The sequence below is a fragment of the Leuciscus leuciscus genome (genome assembly GCF_965113295.1).
Source record: "Leuciscus leuciscus genome assembly, chromosome: 19".
Classification (NCBI taxonomy): Eukaryota; Metazoa; Chordata; class Actinopteri; order Cypriniformes; family Leuciscidae; genus Leuciscus; species Leuciscus leuciscus.
Window position 1 is genome coordinate 27,302,163 of NC_138743.1, and position 13,752 is coordinate 27,315,914.

Sequence of the window (13,752 nt, forward strand, 5' to 3'; positions counted from 1 at the left end):
AATCATAGCCCGCGCGGACCGGCGCGGTCATTGTTGAGCAGAATGACGGTGTTCTGTTCTTCGGTGCAATAACGAACACAGCAGTCATATTGATGTTCCTAAATCCGAACCGCTGAAGACGCAGTGGCTGAGTTTTTTTTCGAAGGGAATATTACTCACGATCAACGTCAATGCTTTCATGTTTGCGAGCGTGAATCATTTCACACACCAGACTGCTTTACAAACGAGGGTCAGTATAAAGCTGTTTTTGCTAAGAAGCTGCTCCTGAAAAAAGGATCGGTACCAACTATTCGTGTTCCTGCTGCACCTCCAGAAGAACTGAAGTGAGTGTAACGTTTTACTAACCTTTATATTAATATTTATATTAATCTTTGCAAATCGCTTGCACGCTTCACGAATGCGGCTGTTTACACTCAGGGTACATTACAACATGTTTTCTATGTACGATGTTCTCAATATAATTCATAATCCCACGTTTATAATGAACAACGCGTTATGGTTATTGTGTTATTATTACAAACGGTGTCCGCACAGAACAGAGGGGCGGGGTGAGCAAAGCTCATTATCATTTAAAGACACATGCACTCAAACGGCGTGCTGAAAACAGAGCTGTGTTTGACCAGGTAAAATGAGTGTTTTCTTACAATACTAATGAGATTTTTTAATTAAAGTATATTACAAACTTTTAATTTAGACCCTAAAGAATCATATTAGCTTGTACAAAAATGGCATTATATGACCCCTTTAAGGGTTAAGGCTTTTAATCCTAGTCTTACCTATACGTGATAATGTGGTTAGTTAAACTATTTGTTTGCCTTCAGCATTTTTTTTTTTTCTGCAAACCAATGAGAAGAGACATGTGACCCATTAATATTTCTTATTTATTGAATGCAGTGTGGAAAAGTTGTGCAGAGGTTTCTGGGAATGACAGTGAATTGTTTTATGGCTGAAGTGTTGGCACTGTTTATATAAACACCTCTCTGCTGTGTTTGGATTTTAGAGAACTCATTAAATAGATGTGTTTACTGCTTGCATCTACTGAACCATCTGATTACTTTACTGTCACCCTGATATGTCTCTGTGTGTGTGTGTGTATTTATGGCTGTAGGACCAATAGTAGTTAGCGTGATTCCCCACCATCAAATGTGCCGGTAGCTTGTTTCTGCTTAAACTGTGTCCTTTATCTTGTGTGCATTATTTGGGCATGATGAGCATTATTTGATTTAGATTTTTGAACTTTTTTATTGTACAGTATGTAAATGTTTTGTCACTAAACTAGACTAAAATTGGTTTGTGTTTGGGTCCTCACTTCCCAGCCATGGCTGGTTTTAAATGTCGGCCGTGGTTGCTTATGGACTGATCGTCATGGTTACGGTGTTACAGTCATCCCCGCTCCCGCCCTGTGAGAGCGTTTGACAGAGACGGCAATCCCAGCCTGTCTCTGAAGTGCCACTTTTGCTCTGTCATCATCACCATCTCAACCACCAACCACACCCATCAACATGTTAGTGGAAACTGTCGATATGAAAGCTTTTATGTATTTCCTATAGGGGTGAGAATCTTTATTCACCTCATGATTCCATTTGATCTTGATTCACAATCTGATTCCAAATGCAATTCTCTGTGCATCTCAAGTTTTCAGCAACAGTGAGGGGATACATAATTTTTGCAGAAATTTGGCTTCTTGCTAATTTTGTGTAAAGAATCTACATAAAATTTTGTTTGCTTTGATCAGCCACTTTAGATAAAAATACAGGGGTATAATAACTAAAAGGATTTAATAGCAAAATGATTTAACGCACCCGCCCCGCCCCAGTACTACGAAGGTCTTACAGTTGATTGGTGATGAACATGAATGCAGGACAACAACTTACTGTGTGATGTAGCCTATAGATTGCAGTTAGAATGACCCTAAAATTCAAGATATCAGGGCAAACATGCCCCTGTATGAGTCTTTGTCTCATATTTATATCATATTATATAGTTTAGCAATATCACACGATTGCAAAAGTGATATTGATTTTATACAACAGTTCAAAAAATAAGTTGTTAATATTGTGTTCTTTTAGATACAGTATATCGTCTGTTTTTGCACAATGTTACAAACATAAACATCACCTTTAAAGTCAGACCAGAACTGTTGTGTCTCCAAGCAGCACACAGTGTTTCATTTCGTTTTTCGTTTCTGAATGAATCGCCGTTTTGAACGAATCAATCGGGTGAACCAATTATTTAATTGCCAATTTATAAAGAGAGCCATTTACTCAGACTATAGATATAGAGAGACGGTTCACTCCTATTACTTATGAATGGGAGAAACTGCAACGCACAATATGGCGGAATACTTAAAAAATAAATACGGCCTTCTAAATAAAAGAGCCAATCGCTGATTGGTAAAGTCATTGCGCATAGGACTGCACAGGCGCGTTGGCTGGTCTAGCCTGAAAAGTACGCTTTTTTTAACGCTATTGGAGCATAAGAAACAACATTTATGGGACAGTTCATGTCAGATTTTGTTGCAGATTTGAAATATGTTATTTAATTGTGAGCTCTGCAAGCAGTTTTTGAGATTTCAGGATTCCCCTTCAAGAAGATATGACTTGATCTTGGATGCCCGAAATAGCTGCCCGGAGGCGTTGCAAATATGGCTGCCGAGTAAACAGACTTTCCTTAAAAGGGACTTTTTAAAGAATCGAATGAATGAATTAATTAATGAATGACTCAATAACTTAATGACTCAATGACTTACTCATTTAGACATTTACCGCAACCTACTGGCAGCTTTAGTTTCTTATTTAGAGTATCATTTCATTAAAAATAATTGGGTATAGTTTGCCCAGAAATTAAAATTCTGTTTATACTTACCCTCATGCCGTTTCAAACCTGTATGACCTGTATGTCTTTCTTTTGCTGAACATACTTTTTTTTTTTTCTCTATATCTAATTATATCAAAATAACAATTCAGATACAGCTCCTGAAAAAAAGATCAGGCCATTGTAGCCTAAAAATTGTATAATAAATTCTGTTGAATAAAAAAAAACTTTCTAAAGCTACTTTTCGTAATGTCTATTTAATGCTTTTCTAATTTAAAACAATAATGATTTCAAAAGATCATTTGGGGATAATTTCTCAGCCAAATTTGATGTGTGATTCATTTGCGATTCATTTGATTTAATTAATCCGCATATCATGTAATTAAAAGATTAAAAGTTTTATTTAATTTATTTGATTTGATCAATTGAATAATGTATGTGTTTACAGTCTTAGGTTTACTACTAAGAGTTGACTCACAAAAGAGAAGAGTTCTTCTCCACTTAAATAAATACCATCCATTTCAGTTCATGTTCTCTTGCCATTTTCTAAAAGATGTGCAGAGGTGTGACTTGTGAATGGAGTTTGCGCTGAGTGATGAGTGAGAAATCCCCTGCCTTTCTAGACTTCAATGGGAGGGATGTCATTTCAGGTTGATAAGGATAAATATGGCTTACATACTGCACTGTATTGACAATTTAACCAATGTTATCTTAACGGTAGTAACTACACCTAAAGATAACAACGACGTCCCTAGAAAAGAACAATTACATGTTTTCCGGGAAAATGGTGTTGGCGTGGAATGTATAAAGGTAAGAGGAGAGCAATGCTATAAATGGAAACCTCTTCATACCTAAGCATGGGAATCACTGTGCTCTAGATTTGGGCATAAGAGTTTCCTCATGATTTTCAGTGCACATTTATTCTTTTTCAACTGTGGTCATACTTTTGTGAGGATAAGTATACATTTAACCAATATCTGTGTTTCAGCTGGTTGCGTGATGTATTTTTGTGATTTATCCAGGTAGAAATAAATAGCGAAGAACCTCTCTTGAAGAGCGTTTCTAGATGATTGTGTAGATTGCCGCATGAGTAATGGAGAAAATGCTGAGAGAGAGAATATGAGAGGGAAACTCTGCTGTGGAGGAATTCAGTACATCTATTTTTACCCCGCTTGGTGAGAGTGGTTGCTATGGCATTGCCGATGGACACCGTTGTCATGCCGGCGTCTCCGTGCGTGCAGAGCTGCACCGAAGATCCATGCTGGAGTGACTCACATCCTCAGAGCTTTACTGACCTACATCTGAGAGAACACACGCACGCAAACACACAGCGAGCCTGTAGAGACTCGATCTGACTGAGAGAAGGCAAAAAAAGGGAGAGTGAGAATGTGTGTAGGCACCTTGCATGAATTTATTAGAAATGGAAAGCAGACTGTGCGGTGGAAAAAAATGAATGTGGACAGGACCGGAACAGGAAAAGCCATGTTTGGTTTTCTCGACTGTATGGATACAGTTAGTAATGGTGGTGATTAAGTTTGTGTTGAAATTAGACATTTTTTTCAGAGAGTTTAAAGAAAAACTTAGATTTGAATGTAATTTGACTAATCATTTAACCAAAAATGTCTTGTGTGAAACACGAAAGAAGTTTTAGCTATCTGACGAAACACATCGCGATACGTCATGCATGCGTAACAATTTCATTGACATTTTTGTGCATTTTTTGGATAGACGCTTTTATCCAAAGAGACTTGCATTGCATTCAAGAATACATTTTATTATTTCATGAATTTCCTAGAAATTGAATCCATGAGTTTTACATTGCTTGCGCCATGCTCTGTTGAGCTACAGGAATATGCCACCTGTTGTGTAACCTAAACTAAAACTATAAGAATTTTTTTTTTTTTTTTGCAAGTAAAAAAAAAAAAAAAAAAAAATAGATAGATAGATAGATATTAATGAAATTAATGAAAATTATAAATGAATTAATGTTCCCTCGTCAACTTGACATAAAACTGAAATAAAACAATTAAAACAATTTAGAAATATTTTCAAAATGCAAAAGCTAATAAAAATGTCAAAAGCACATAACAATATTAAAATCAAATCAAATGAAAATGGAAAATATAAAAATAAGAACTAATTCAAAATATGAATACAAAATGAGATGAATAGAGATAAATGATTATATAGGGATGCACCGATATGAAAATGTTTACTGATACTGATAACCGATAATCTTTATATTTGAAAGCGATAACCTATAGATTGGCCGATAACTCTAACTCTAAATTTGAATCCAAACTTTGGTATAAATTTTGATAGCCTGATTACAAAAACATAAATCAAACATATACAGTACAGTAGCCTAGTTTGAACCAGTGTACATTTTAAAATTAATTTTACACTCCTATGGCCAACTTTTTTTATCAAAAAAAAGAAAAGAAAAACTCTGTTGCCTTACAAAGAAATAAAATAATGCCTAAATAATGCAGACAAATCATTTGACATCATTACTTGCATATAAAGAATCAAAATGCATGTGTCATAAATAAATCGAATTAGCTTCCGCACAGATAATAGCCTAATGAAATGATTTTAATTAAACCATATTGATGGTGAAAATAATACGAGAAAAATGAAAGTGCTAGATGTAAATAATAATGTGTCAAAGCTCAACATCTAAAATTGATATTACTGTTTCAAATAACATCATTGCTGTTTGAGCTAGGCGCGCTGAATCTGAATAGCTGAATGAACACCGGGAAACTAAAGCGCTTTATTAGAAGGTTAATTAAATCAACAAAATGCATATGAGATTAATCAGATATTTATACAAAATACAAATAATATTACAACTTATATATACTCACTTCAACTAATTTATGCACAAAAAGGTGCAAATGTACAAGTGAACTTGAACTAAGTTTTGTAGTCAGAATGTGTTGTGGATGAGCTCTTCCCTCAACATGGCAACTAAACCCAAATAATTCACAGCACTTTCTTACAATAGTGTTCTATTTATAAAGTTATGTATATGACAGTCCCATTCCTAGTTATTAATGTCTTGCATTGCTGTTTGAGCTGCATGCGCTGAAGCTAAGGATGGTCACCCATTTTGATATACATCACTGTATATGTGTATGTGTATATATACAGTGATGTATATCGAAATAGGTACAGTATGTTTTTTCCCATTCAAATAAATGATGATCATATAATGAAAATGAATGCTGACCACAGAGAGCAGCTTGGACATAAATATCTCCTTTATGTTTTACACAAGAAAAAACACGAGGATGAGTAAATAATGACAGAATACATTTTTTTGAGTGAACTGTCCCTTTAAGAGCTAAAATAAAAGCAAATGACGGCGCAGTGGAATCCTTACATGCAATTACACAGTTGAAACGTATATATATCGTCCATCTGTGACTGTTTTAATACGGTAATTCAAGATAATGCGCTATTGTGTGAAAATATTCAAGAAATAGGGCAGTTTATAGCGTACAGAGCACCTAAGGGTAGCTGTGGGTGTGTGTGTGATATAAAAGAGACCTCATTTGTTTGAGTGTACTGAGAGGGCGGAGGAAGAATTTGTTTGTTTGTCGTGCTTGTTATCTGGCTTTAACCTAGTGCTTTAGGCAGATCTTTGGTCGAATAGGTAAATGTCACTCTGTCGCAGGAGAAGCCTGAAATACTGTTTCCTTCTGCTATTTCTCACATTTTCCTTCCTTTCTTGTTCTTGTTCGCTTTTTACTCTGCTTGCTGTTGGTTAGCCGAGAGTTTGTAGACTCTGCGTTTGATTGGCTGGAAACCCCTTTTATTTCTACCTCAGCATATGATTGGCTGCTGTTTGTCAGTGGTGAGCTACTCCTGATTTCCTGATTTGCTGGTGGTGAGTGTGTGGTGACTCAGCCTGCCGCGTGATTGGCCGCAGCTGCCTGTTGAGCTGTGCTTAAGTCGCAGTAGAAGAGAGGAACAGTGAGCGAGCGAAGCAAAAGTAGGTCACTAGGTCAGCAGGTCAGTGAAGCATCTACTGACATCACAGTTACAAAACCATTGCTCAGCCTACTGTTAACGCCACAACCGCTCTGCAAGAAATGCTGGGGACTGCCTTACTTCCTATTTCTTTTGCTCTTTCGCTTTTATGTCTTGATTTATCCTTTTTCACCATGATGGGGTTTTTTTCACAAGCCTTCCCCCTCATTTTTTTCTTCTTGCATGCCTTCTTATCCCTTTTTCTCTCGTACCCTCTTTCATGGCTTTACATGCCTCGCTTTTTCTTGCGAAATTCACTCCATATTTAGGTGAACAGAAAATATTTGACTCTATCCTACTTCTTTTTCCAGTTCTTCATCGCCTCTCCACATGTGCCCTTCTCTTGTTTTTCCCAGAATACTCCCTGTCCCTCTCCCTTTCTGTGTTCTCCCCCATTCTAAGAAATCCTTTGGATATCTATTTTTGTATGTGCAAATGACATGTTTTATGTGTTAAGGAAATATCTGTGGCACAAAGTCGGAGGATTCCTCTTCCTTATTTCCCCTGTAGTTTAGCAATTGTTTTCATATTGGAATTCAATTCCACCATCATTTTAAGTTATTGTGACTCATATCTGGAAAGCATCTAAACGCCAGATATCTTCATTTCACAGCCCACAAACATCAAAAAGATTTCAATGAAAACTGTCAGGATTTTTTTTGTGCCTTGTCAAACAATCCTGAATCCAATTTTGAGCATTCCTGTCATAATTTGGAACCGATCCTAAATGATCCTAATGGAATCCAAAATGATCCTCCTGGATGAACTGAAATTCCCATAGGATTTTCTTTTCTTTTTTTTATAGTCCTCTATGTATTAGTAGTCTTTGTAGAGTAAAAACTCTACTTTTATTATTTTGGAATCATGTATTACTCAGGACAGTTGAAGAAAAAAAATAAAAATAATTCCTTTTGATATTCTACAAGGATATTTTATTATATTGCTACTCATAATAGTCGTGAATATGTTCTAGAAAATGTGATTTTTATGTTGTAATCCTGTTAGAAAATTCCCATTTTGTTTTTGTCCAAAATTTTAACCAGGGGTTTGTGTTCATTTGTTTTTAATTCTTAGAATCCTGTTGTATGTTGTATATGTAGTCTTTCTTAGAACTCCATGTACATTGTATTGGAATAATGTTTCGCTTTGGACAGCTAAAGGAAATCTCAAGAGGAGCTGTGGGTGTTTTAAAATTCTGACGGATTTATTTTAAATCCCTTTTGATGTTCTACAGGGATATTTTATGCTATTGGTTTCATAATAGTCCTACTGGGAATATGTGCTGGAAAGATCTAGTTTTATTTTGTGTTTATTTGGAATCCTATACACCAACTTTCAAAATATGTTCACCAAGGCTGCAAATTTGATAAAAAATACAGTTGAAAAAAGTAACACCATTACAGTTTAAAACAGCTGTTTTCTATTTTAATGGTTTTTTTTCTTTTCTTGTGATGGCAAAGCTGAATTTACAGCATCATTACTCCAGTCTTCAGTGTCACATGATCCTTCAGAAATCATTCTAATATGCAGATTTGCTGCTCAAGAAACATTTCGTCTTATTATCAATGTTGAAAACAGTTGTGTTGCTTAATATTGTTGGGGAAATCATGTTACTTTTCTTCAGGATCCTTGATGCGCAAAAGTATTCATTTGTTAAAAAATTTCGTACCATATTTCCATATTCTATTCGAAATTCCAATACTTTTTTGTGCTTTAATTTAATTTAATTTAATTGTTTTTCTTCATTTACACACTGTAATTTAGTATTCTATTAGTTTGTGTCGTTATGTTTCTTGTTTGCGGTTGTTTGTGTCGGCTTTCTCTTTCTTTTACTGAATGTTGCAGGAGTGGCGGAATTGGGTGTGATCTGAGTCGGTATGCCGTTCTTTATTTTGTTTTTGTGTGTTATCTGGGTCAGTAGTCACATGTAGTGATCAGTAGGGGGACATAGCTGGTGTGCAGCGTGCCGTGACCGGAGCTCCAGATCTGCATGTGACACTCATAGTAAAACTGAGACCTTGAAAGTGAGATTTCCAATTATTACCAGTGTTATCAGTAGCACACTTGTCAAACACCTCCGAGAACCATGGACCATAGTGCATTATGGCGATCATCATGAGTTAGTGTGTCTTCCACTGAATCTGTGCATTTCAGCTAATGGAATGTGGCTATGTTAGCAGCTAATTAAACTCATCCAATCAACTATTTCCTTCTCAGAGGTTTCTTTGTTGTTAACCCAGCTTTATAGAATTTGATGAGACTTATATACAAACCATTCAAATGCAGTTAGTACATATATCTAGATATCTTTATTAACATTTCTGGTGTAAATTTGTTTAACATTTGTTGTACAATATTTCTCTTGATCCTATTTTGGAAGCTGGATTTAATAGGCAGTTGGGTCATTCTTCATTTGAGGTGGCAAGTGGTGTCCCTCTACTTTGCAACTGTTGAAATAAACTTTAAATGGCAATAAGTCATAAAGAGTTTGCATATTGGTATTATCTAGGGTTAAAACAATTTGTGAACTCTTAAAAGTTGAATTTTTGGTTTTAAATATTTAATTAAGTTGGAGAGATTTCACATGTAATAAAATCTGCCTGTTCCCAGTATACATCAAAGAGTTATCCTGGGATGTAATTGCAATTCACAAATAAAGGGGTTATATTGTGAATATAGATTTTGTTTACCATGTACAATTTAATGAAATTGTTATATATATATATATTCTTTATTGTCATTCTTTCTTATTAATTTTCATAGGCCTAAATGTTACAAAATTCCAGACAATTTCATGTTTTAGAGTATGTGATGTTACCTGGGTGGTGCACACGTATTTGACTAAAATTATAAATCAAGATGTCCCATGACACAACACAATTTAAATTGTGCAATTTAAACATAGCAATACATTTTATTATAAAAAATTACAATCATTTTGTTTTTCAAATTCTGTCTCTCATCACTCCAATTGAAGAATGACCCAGTTGCATGTGCTTTTTTTTCTTCTTCTTCTTTGAGCTCATAAGAATCTGTGGGTGTGTTTAGGTATGCGTGTCCGTTCTGCGTGTGAATGTCATCCGAAAATGAACTGACGCCACTCCAGAACTGTTGCTCAATCTGCGTGGTAGCTGATAAGTCACGCTAACTTCTAGCATTACGCCATACTCTTTGCTGTTATCCTTTTTATAGACCATTGAAATGCCCATAAAGTACAAGCTTGTAAACAAGAACAACTGACTGTTTCTGGCAGGGGGACAAATACAGTAATGGGTTCTATCATTATGCTGTATTTGAGTGCTAATGAGAGGTGAGGTGTTGTGTGACTGACTGACAGAAGGCTTTTCTCTGCATTATGCAAAAAAGAAATATCTTTTTATGGGAGTTTTAAGAGTGTCTTGTGTTGGGAGCTTTAGTGATGCTTTCACACTAGAGAGGACTCGTTTCATTTGGTTGGTGTGAAAGTGGTTTTCTGAAGTTGGGTGAGCACTAGCGAATCATAAAGGTGCAAAGGCTTGGAAAGGTGGTCTGAGGTTTATGGGAAGCAATCCCAGATTATAATTTTTTTTTAAAAATTTTACATTTATTTTTATTTTATGATTTTTATTTAATGATTTGTATTTTATTGTATTTTTTATGTTATTTATTTATTTATTTATTTTTTATTATTTCATTTTCACTGTGCTTTTCATGCTTCATATTGCATTTTATTTGTAGTTTTAATTATTTAATTAATTTTAATTTAATTTGGACCCAAATAATTCAGTGTAAAAAGAGACTTGCGGCGGAAATAGGATAGAATCAAACTCTGGTTCAGACTAGACTATCAAACCATGCATGAAAATAGCCTAAATGTTAAGTATTTAAGAGAATTAGCCAAAATACAGTCTGTAACCTGTATTCTGATAGTGGTAATCTTGAAAAGCACATGCACTTTGACCCAACTTTTATCACAAACCTAATGCTTATTAAAGAACTGAACTGGGTCAAAGTGGCTACTTTTGTTTGCGAAGTTGTGTAAATTTTTACTAAATTTTTAAGATATTTTTAATGCATTTTTTATTTTTTTATTTTTTTGCATAATGAAGTTTATAATAAAGAGAACAGGATGCTGTCATCTCTATTCAGAAGATGCTCATTGATTACTGCAGTCTGCCTGTTCAAGACATGGAAACCTAATATCAGTGATGTGAAGGCAATACCGCACCACCACTGCTATATATAGACTCCCCTCAGGGGTGTGTGCCTTTGACACATGCACTTCCCTGGACACGTCTTTCAGCTTGTCTGTGTACTACAGCTTCTTCACGTCTCACCCAGCTCACTCTCACGGCTTCTTTCATGCTGGGTGATTTCCATAGAGAACGAATGCCTGTTCTCATTTTACCAGAGTTGTATACAGGAGTACAAAGAGTTATGCACTCCCACATGAAGGGAGGCACTCATACATTTTATTTATTTAATACATTTATAATTTTTATTTTATTATTATTTTGATATTTTATTTATATATATATATATATGTATGTATGTATGTATGTATATGTGTGTTTGTGTGTGTGTGTGTGTGTGTGTGTGTGTCATTTGTTATATATATATTTTTTATATTTGATCTTTTTAATTTAATTTAATATCTTATTTTTATTTTATTTTATCCTTTTAATTTACTTTTTTTTTTATGCAAACAACAAAAGGACACATTTAAAAGAAAACAACATTACAAACTTATATTCTTCTGTGGAACACAAACAAAGATTTTTAAATTTTTTCCCCCTTCGTACAATGAAAGTAAATTATAAAGCAAATTAAGTAAATTATTTCTAGGTGAACTATCTATTTATAAATTTTTTTCCCCGGCAAATGAATGTGAATGACTACTGTGATTAGTACAGCGCACATCAGACTGCAGTTAACTGGTAATGCCAGTGAATTCTATATGTTCTTATGAACGTTTGAACTTCGGCTCTGCTTTTACTGTATTAAGTGTTTATCTTTGGTGGAGAAAGTCTGGCCAAGTCATCTATCAAGCTTGGCAGTACATCACAACATCTGTGGCCTTGTAAAATATCCTGCAGGGTTAGGCTGAATAGTTTATTTTGGGATGGACTGTTAGTCCAGGGTGAAATGTTAAATGTCAGTTCATCATTTAGGGTATAGCGGTAATTATGCTTTTCTCCTCTGCGTTGCAGAATGTTTACCAGTTTAACTTTCAATGTCATGACTCTTCCTAGGCTTACTGAGTCAAAGTGATGTTTTTATCTTGAAACCTGAACGCCTAGTTTTATGAATTCAGATGTTTTTATTTCATTTTATTTTGGTTATAAACTCCTTAGGCTCCTGAGAAAACTGCTTCAATTACATATTAGAGGAACTAATAATACATTAGCATAACTGGTGCTGATGTTTATATGACTAATTTCTGTTTCTGTTTCAGATTTAAGAGCAGATTTACCGTGGTTCAGGAGCGTTGCTGCTATTACAGAAATAATGACATGAGTGAGTGTATTTCTTCCCAAATTATTTCATAAATAACAATTCAGTTGTCTTTAAAATCACAGCATAATTTATTTCTTGCCAGCTATGCTTGCATATTAATTCACAATTGAATGATTTACAATTTAATTTAGGCTTTTTTATTTCATGTCTGGACAGTTATTTCATGTGACATATATTTTCTTAAATTAAGCATCATCTCTTCTAAACCTAAAGTGATTTAAGCAATATATATTTAACATGCTACCTTCATTACATACAGTATAAAATGTGTAATCATAATGCAGATTGTTTCTGTTTTTTCTTAGGTAGTGCTAACATGTGGTGCTTCCAGTCTCACACCCGACTGAAAGCACATACACCCCACAGGGACCCACAGCAGGCCTTTCTACCTTGACCTCAGAATCCTCTGATTGACCCCGCACACGAAAACATTCATATTCACACGCACCTTCTGTCTTGCCCACCGATTGTCCTCATCCTACATCCTGTGGCAAGCTTCTCTCTTCCTTCCTTAGAGCAAGCACGCCTGAAGGTTAGTTTGCTTTTGAATGAATTAGCGTATTTAATTGTTGTTTATTTCTCATGGGTCATTGTTGCATTTTAATTTAATAACTTCGTGGACACTTTTATATAAAATAAATTACAAATGAGGAAAAAACACAAGCAATTCATCGTACAAGAGATGCTTAATATCAGGAGCAGTAATATTGTAGCAATATTGTAACCACATTAGTGAAAAATAAGGACGTCAAAAAAAGTACCAGAACTTCACTACAAGGTAGTGTATTAGTAAAATAAAAAAAGTATGAGTGAAAAAAAAAAGATCGGCATAGTAAAACTGTCATTCTTTCTGCTTTATAAACACAGTCATTTTGTCTTATGTTAAACAAGTCGGCATAGAAAGGAAGTTTCATCTTTTCTTCCCTATTGTGACGTATATATTCGAGTGAAACAGCTTCTTGTTCTCAAGAAAAAATTTTGGTCGGGACTTGATTTTGAGTGACTGGTTGTCCCGCCCTCACGCCAGAAAACATGTCATCAGAGAAGAGAAGAGATCATGTTGCTGCAAGAGGGAGGAGAAATTATTTTGATTAAAGATTACAAGGGAATTAAAAAAAATATAATGACGTGCACTGATCAATTATTTATAATAAATACTGCAATATTTAATTAAAAAAATAAGAATTGTCCATTTTGATTTTATGGTGACTTTAATGTAAACAGATGTAAAACAAACAAACAAAAAACAAAAACAACAACAACAAAACAAAAAAAACAGATGTGTGTCAAAGTATGAGATCTTTACATTTACACCTTGCAGTCTAAATGCAACTTAATAGATCTATGTTTTTTATTTTTCATTATTATGAATGTTTTCTAATTCATTCTGAGACTTTTATGCTG

At 34.7% G+C, this 13,752-nt stretch overlaps 1 protein-coding gene across 4 annotated transcripts in view; it reads left to right on the plus strand.

The window, feature by feature from the left end:
• Positions 1 to 13,752, plus strand: part of clocka (clock circadian regulator a) — a 64,120-nt gene that overhangs the window by 18,711 nt on the left and 31,657 nt on the right. For all 4 annotated transcript variants that reach the window (XM_082147562.1, XM_082147564.1, XM_082147565.1 and 1 more), the window contains exons 3-4: positions 12,287 to 12,348; positions 12,654 to 12,880. The gene's annotated coding sequence lies outside the window, so the exon portion shown is untranslated. The remainder of the gene's footprint in view (positions 1 to 12,286; positions 12,349 to 12,653; positions 12,881 to 13,752) is intronic.